This window comes from Peromyscus leucopus, chromosome 15, assembly GCF_004664715.2.
Source record: "Peromyscus leucopus breed LL Stock chromosome 15, UCI_PerLeu_2.1, whole genome shotgun sequence".
Lineage (NCBI taxonomy): Eukaryota > Metazoa > Chordata > Mammalia > Rodentia > Cricetidae > Peromyscus > Peromyscus leucopus.
Window position 1 is genome coordinate 53,235,721 of NC_051076.1, and position 7,959 is coordinate 53,243,679.

A 7,959-nucleotide genomic window follows, 5' to 3' on the forward strand; every position below is an offset into this window, starting at 1 on the left:
AAAAACCATGTTTCCAGTAACAGAGAAGAAAGTGGGGGTGAGGCAGGAGATTAGAGCCTCAAGGGAAATTCTGCTCTATCTTGTAGGAGAATTATTATTATTTGTTGTGTTTTGTAACTTTGTTTTGCTTTGTTAGAGACTGAGTCTCACTGTGTAACCCTGGTTGGCCTGGAATTCGCTCTGTAGACCAGGATGGCCTTGAATTCACAGGGGGGATTCCCCTGCCTCTGCTTCCCAAGTGCTAGGATTAAAGGATCAGTTGTTATTGTTGTTGTTATTATTATTATTATATAATTTATTCACTATATTTCTAAGACCAAGGGGACTTGCGGCCTGGCATTGCAGGTTGAATTCCATTATTCTCACCAAGTGCAGATTGTGTTGGGAAATAAACTTCACATGCTGTGTAGGTAAGCTAGTTCAGACCTTCCTGATGCTTACTGCCATCTACAACAGTCTCGGAGGAAGTGCCTATCGGGTTAACTGGGGACAGTCACATTTGCTAGGCAGCTGCCCCCTGCCATCTCAGAGCATCTTTAGGTACAGCTTGCCATATCTTTCATTCTATGCGTTGAGGGCTCAGGCCCTCATGGGCTTCATTAAAAGCCCTGGTGCTTGACCCTGTGGCATTAGACTTGTGACCCCAGCTCTCCAGGAAGCTGAGGCAAGAAGACAAGCTCAAGAGCTGTCTGGGCTACAGAGTTATTGAAAGGCCAACCTGAGTAACTTCTTATGACCTTGTCTCAAAGTAAAAAGCAGGGCCACCGAGGTGGCTCAGAGAGTAAAGAAGCTTGCTGCCTGAGGTCGATGTCCAAAACCCACAGTAGAAGGAAAGAACCAACTCCCCAAAGTCGTCCTGTGACCTCCACTCACACACCATGGCTCACGAAGGCCTACCTACTCACCACCTCCAAACACCATAGACACACACACACACACACACACACACACACACACACACTAATAATAATAGCAGTAGTAGTAGTAATCAATTTCAAAGCAAAAAGAGGACTGTGGATGTAGCTCAGTGGCAGAGCACATGTACAGGTATGTACAAAGCCCTGGGTTCATTCCCCACCGTCATAAGTGAACAGACAAGCCAGGGATAAGAGCTGGGAATAACATTAAGCGCATCATGATTCAGAAAATGAACGTTTATCTGGGCTTTTCTTGCTTTCTCCCATAAGAAACATCTACCCATTTTGCCAGACCCATCCTACGAAAGAGACTCACACTCCTGGTTAATTTTTGTTGTCAATTTAACACAACCTGGAGTCGTCACCTGGAGTAAGAACCCCAAAGGAAGAGTCACCCAGTCAGACTGGCCTGTGAACACGTCTAGTGCAGCGTTTTCTTGATTGCTAACTGTTGACTGACAGGAAGGCATGGCCCACTGAGGGAAGTCAGGCTGCGTTCAACAAGAGTTGAGACGGACAGTGGTGGCGCACACCTTTAATCCCAGCACTCGGGAGGCAGAGGCAGGTGGATCTCCATGAGTTTGAGACCAGCCTGGTCTACAGAGTGAGTTCCAGGACAGACAGGGCAACACAGGTAAACCCTGTCTTGAAACACCAAAATAAGTAAATGAATGAAGAAATCAAAATAATATAATAATAATAATAAAGCTAGCGGAGCATGAACCCAACGTGGAGCCAGTAAGCAGCATTTTTCCGTGGTTTGTGCTCAAGTTCCTGCCCTGACTTCTCACAGTGACAGAATGTTTCCTGGAAGTGTAAGCCAAATAAACCTTTTCCTCCTCAAGTTGTTTTTGATCACGGCGTTTATCATAGCAACAACAACAATAAAAACCCAAACTGGGACGCTCTCCCAAACCGGAATGTCTGTGTTCCTTGTGGAAAACATTGCCATAACTATCTGACAAAGTCAAGACCGAGGGGAGAAACCGAGGGACTTTTTGGTCTTTCTGATACTGAACAGGTATATTAAACTGAAGTACTATGGCCGGTATTAGAGACCATGGCTCGCTGCCCAGAGATGTCCCTCCTACGCCTGGGGTTCCCCTAAAGCATCAGTACTCAATACCTCCGACAGACGAGCCTTGGACTTTTGCCCAAGACTACAGAAGAGCAAAGGCTTGCATTTCCTTCTTTGGTCTGGGTTTGTCCTCTGCGGCTCTGTTGATAGATCTCCCTGTGGGGGCGTACCATCTGTGAAATGTCTTTAGAATGAGCCAGGGAAAGGAAAACAGAACCCGCCACAGTACCTGTGTTTCTCTGAGCATCTTAAAGCACTGTGTCCGAAGGATGATGTTCTGTGTGTCATCCAAACTCACACAGGGAGGGGAACCCTGCGTATCCATGCAAAGGCCATGTCAGCATACACACCTTAGGAATGCAGGCAGAGTTGGATGGGGGTAAGGGAAGCCAGACAGGCCCGTCCTTCTCTCCTGTTTTCTTCAGAACCTCACACATTTGGTTATATTGACCTCCTTGCGTACTGTGGACCATGTGGGCTTGGTCTTTGGGAGCCCATTAGCAGATAAAGAATGCCTTGAGAATGAGTTGAGTTCAAGATAACGTTGGCTTACAAACCCTGCATACAAGTGTGAGCTTCCGTGTTAAAAATCAAACAGTCCAGAAAGCATTGTCAATACTTGGGGTTGTACTTATACCTAAATTTCCTTAGGGCAGAGGTACTGATCCTTGGTGACACTGGTCCTATGTAACTGGGTCCAGACTCACTCTATCCAGGCAGCAGTACCCACCCCTCAGATGACACGATCAGAGATGACAGCCAAGACGGTCTCAGCTGGGTGCTCCAGAGGCTTGCCAACACAGGTGAGGACCGTGGAGACGAGGAACTCAGCTTCAATGGACTTGAAGTGCCTGGGGGTGTCTCATGGGCAGTTGTACACAGAGCCAAAGGGGGACCGGAGTTGAAGATAGAGATTTGGGGTTTTCAGTCTAGAGAGAGTCTGGGAAGATGAACAGGCCAAGAATGCCGAGAGACACTGCTATTCAAGGGGTCGAGAGCCCGCAAAGGAAACTAAAAGGAATAATCAAAGACCAAGAGCTAACACACACACACACACACACACACACACACACACACACACACACACACACGACATGGAGGTCAAGGGGAGGAGTCAGGGAGGAGGGATCAGTGACATGCACGGGGTCCTTGTCTTCCTGGTGTGTTAAAGGAGACCTGTGAAGTATAGAGACAACAGGGGAAGAAAATGAGTGGCAAGACCAGAGGTAATGTCTGGTCTGGCATGGTGGCATGTGTCTTTAATCCCAGCATTCAGGAGGCAGGCAGATTTCTGTGAGTTCGAGGCCAGCCTGGTCTACACAGCCAGTTCCCTAAAAGGTAAGATCACCAGAGTATAACACCTCTTAGACAAGGATATTCATCTCTACTGAGCCACTCAGGATTTCTTCACCGTTCCCAGAGACCACCCCCCCAAACATGTGACATCCAGTTTGAGGATTCTGTAGTGCTGAAGACACAAATCTGGGGGCATGATGGTTCTGGAGGCCAAGCCCTACTGCTCTGTGTGGACTGCATCCCACCAGACACGCGTCACATTCCGTGCTTCTCAAGGGACAGCAGAGTCATTTAGAGCTGCAGTGGACCCCAAAGAAATGGAACACTCCCAGGAACACTCAGAACCACTGTGCTTTTAAAGATCCTATTTTAGGGCTGGGGAATGTGGCTCCATTGGTAGAGTGCTTGCTTAATACACAGGAAGCCGTGAGTTCAGTCCCTGGCATTGCATAAAGCCAAAGCATGCTAGCACATGCCTATGATCTGAGCATTCAGGAGTTGGAAGCACGAGTGTTGTAAGTCTGAGGCAGCTTAAAGAGACAGGAGGAGGCAGGAGAGAGACCAGTATGACCTCACCAGTTTGAACTCTGCAGACTGTTTATTTCAAACATCGAGGGGCAGACACAGTGGGAAAGGCATGTCTGCCAGAAGGGGAGGGAATACCTGGAGCGTCTAGAGGGTGTTTGGAGAATGGGAAGTTAATACAGCTTCAGAGACCTATGTACCAGTCCCTATGTTTTCCCTCCCGGCGTGGTTCGTCCAGACAAGGCCGTTTTATCTTTAGAAACTGCCTTGCTCTGGCTACTAGGACACGGATAATAGTGGGTGACTGAGTTTGGCAGTGGGCAGTGACAGGGAACGGGACGGAGTTTCAACATAAGGTCTTAGTCAGGGTCTGGCAGGGTTTGCTCAAGGTTTGCTCTAAGGAGGAGGATCGGAAGTTCAAGGCTATCCTTGGCTATATAGAGAGTACAAGGCCAGCCTGGGCTACATGAAAGCCTCTCTCAAAAAATGACAGCAAACATACAAAAGAAAGAAAGAAAGAAAGAAAGAAAGAAAGAAAGAAAGAAAGAAAGAAAGAAAGAAAGAGGGAGGGAGGGAGGGAGGGAGGGAGGGAGGGAGGGAGGGAGGGAGGGAGGAAGGAAGGAAGGAAGGAAGGAAGGAAGGAAGGAAGGAAGGAAGGAAGAAAGGAAGGAAGAAAGCAAGAAAGAGCCGGAACCCAAAAGGAAACCCTCTGCCTTCAAATGGGCGGTGTGCACCTCAGCTCTGCCATCGGTCATTCAGAACACTGGTAAGCACAGTGCTAACTCTCAAGCGCTTGCTGGGGGACCGGTCTTTACACACCTGCCTCCTTTACTCTCCCAGCGAACGATGGGGGAGACAGGTGTGGAGGAGTAATTGTCTCAGTGGCGTTGTGATCACGCTCCAGCTACCAGCTACATCAAATAAGAGACTGAACGGCCACAGCATCCTCAGAACAGGGTGGCTGTGCCCCCCAGAGGAGCCCAACACTTGCCCGTGGCCTTGAAGCTTTATGCTTTTGTTTTTTATTAATAAAGAATTCTTTTTTTTTAAGATTTATTTTATTTGGGCTGGAGAGATGGCTCAGAGGTTGAGAGCATTGACTGCTCTTCCAAAGGTCCTGAGTTCAATTCCCAGCACCCACATGATGGCTCACAACCATCTGTAATGAGATCTGGTGCCCTCTTCTGGCCTGCAGGGATACATGCAGAGAGAACACTATATACATAAAAAATAAATAAATCTTTAAAAAAAAAAAGATTTATTTTATTTATTATGTGTATACAGTGTTCTGCCTCATGGCCCTGAGTCTGAACCCTGGGATCCATACGGTAGAAATAGAGGACCCATATCTGCAGGGTGTCCTCTGACCTCCCCCTGCACACACATACACACATGAGCTATGACACACACATCTAAGGCTGGTCCTGAACGCCTGATCCTCCTGCCTCCAACCCCAGTGGTGGGATTACTCATGAAAAGAAGTGGATGTTCTTGGGATTTTGCGATGTTTATTGTGGGGCATCCCTGGTAAGCCACTATGGGCCCCAAGAATATGAGTAGACCAGCTGACACATGTTTAAGGTTCTTCTTGTGGCTGGGGACATGGCTCAGGGGGTAAGTGCTTGTCACAAAGCACAAGGGACCTGACTTTTGATCTCTAGAGCCCATGGGAAGTCAAGCACTGTGGTGTGCATCTGTAACCCCCAGGACTGGGGAGGGGAAGGGAGAGACAGAAGTTCCTCAGAGCTCACTGCAGCCAGGCTAGCTGAATGGATGAGCTCCAGGTTCCGTGAGAGGCTACTTCCCCAAAATAAGGTGGAAAACACCTAACACTGACCTCTGGCCTCCACGAGCATGCCCATATACAGGCACATGCACTGGGTACACACATGGACATATTCACACATGTACCTCCCCCCTTCCTTCCCCCCTACTTCTTCCTGGCTCTGGCATTATTCTAGTGTGATATCAGCTGTGATGGGACAAATCAAGGCAGGGGGGACACGTGGGATAGGGCCCAGCATTTCCGACTGGTATTCATCAGTCTCTGCATTTGAGTTTCCCAAGGAAGACTCCTAGCATCTTGTGGGATTTACTAGGTTTAATGATTTTGCTAGCTCTCTTAATCCATGTTCTGTTGCTATAACAAAATACCTGAGCCTGGGTGCTTTATAAGGAAAAGAGGCTTCTCTAGCTCATAGCTCTGGACATCCCAGACCACGGTGCTGTCAGTGGCAAGGCAGGAGATAAAACGCAGAAATGCCAGTCGCAGCCTGAGGCAGTCCCTCAGCTTTCAGGGACCTCTACTCATGCAAATCTGGATCCTTGGTTTGGCCACAGAAAATAATCCCAGGAGGAGCCAGTATGCAGCAGAATTGAAGTCTGTCAAAAAAATATTTTTAACAGATTTAAAAGCAGGTTAATAGAAGGAAGGGTACTGGAGAAGACGGTAAGACACACCCAGTAAGGTACGCTCTCTCAGTCGGTCATCTTTACAGTGACCATCTGTACTGTTTTTGATGGCTTCTGAAGTTGCTAAGGAACCAGGATGAGATCATAGGTTGCTTCTTATGCACTAGGTCACAGGGTCACAGGGTCACAGGGTCACAGGGTCACAGGGCAGGTAAAGGTGCTTTTACTGTACACTAAGATTTAGTCTTATTACAGCTCCAGCAAATATCTGGGAAAAGGGTAAAGCTATGGGCACCCAAAGGACACATGGTCTCTGACTGACCTCAAGGATGATTCACCGCTGTTTTAACACAAAGCTTCGGTGTATGAGACGGTTATCGTCTCTAGGTCAGTAGCAGTCACAGCAAATGTTCACTGTAGCTGGAGACCTTTTCTCTCTGGGTCCCACCAAGTCCCACCATCCCGGAGCCCACTTATAAAATAAACACACAGACGCTTACATTATTTAAACTGCTTGGCCATTAGCTCAGGCCTATCATTGTCTAGCTCTTACTCTTATATTCAGCCCATTTCTATTAATCTATACTTTGCCACGTGGCTCGTGGCTTACTGGTACCTTACATCTTGCTTGTCCTGGCGGCAGCTCCAGGCAGTCTCTCTCTCTCTGCCTTCCTGTTCCCTCAATTCTCCTGTTAGTCCCACCTATACTTCCTGTCTGGCTACCGGCCAATCAGTGTTTATTTATACAGAGCGATATCCACAGCAGTTCACTACACAGGTCTCAGCTGGTCAGAGCTGCAGCCTAGACTCCAAGGTGAGGGGCTCTCTCTTACTCCGCCTGTATCTCTGAGATTATCAGCCTTCCTATGCTGTGTCAGCACCGATGTGGCTTCCGACCAGGGCGTCACAGTGGCTGGAGTTTCTGTATCTGAGAGAGGGGACACACAGGTGGCAGGAGAGAGGGACGCAGGGGAGTCTAAGCTAGTGTTTTGTTGATTTTTTAGACAGAGTCTCACTATATAGCTCCAGGTATCCTGGAACTTGCTATTTAGACCAGGCTGGCTTCAAACTTGAAGTTTGCTCTTTTATAAGAATTTAAGCTACCCAAGCCACCCCGCAGCCTGCATAGATACCTTCGTGAGGGTAATTATAACTCGATGACTCCCCCTAGGTTCCACTTCTTAAAAATCCCAAGCCCTTTCTTTGGGAACCACACTTCCAGCACACAGATTTTCCAGCCATGCCAAGACCACAGAAATAGATAGCAGAAAGGCCAGAAAAGGCCACGTGTGGCCACCGGAAAGCTACACTTGGTAGTTGGAGGCAAGAAAAGGGGAAATCCAGGTGGAAAAAAATAAAATGGAGGAACCAGGTCTGATGGTGAAGCCGCAGTTTACACTATAAAGAGTGTTCTGGAAGATCTTGAGAGGAGATACAGAAATGGCTCAGGGTTGGTCCTCAAGGACTTTGTGAAACAGTCTAGATAGCTTTTTAAATGACCACTTCCTCTCTGCCCCTCCCCTGCTTTCCTGGGCCCAACGATCTGACAGCCATACACAGCGAAGATCTATTGCTCCCTAAACAGCCTCTGCCTTTCCAAACTAGGCAACCCTGAGGCTTTTAAGTGTGGGAGGGCCTGGGATGCAGGGGAAAGGTCCTTCCTCCAAGGCCCAGGCAACAGTGGGGGACAGAAAGTCTGTGAGCTTAGTGTTGAGACTGACCAGCTCAGTC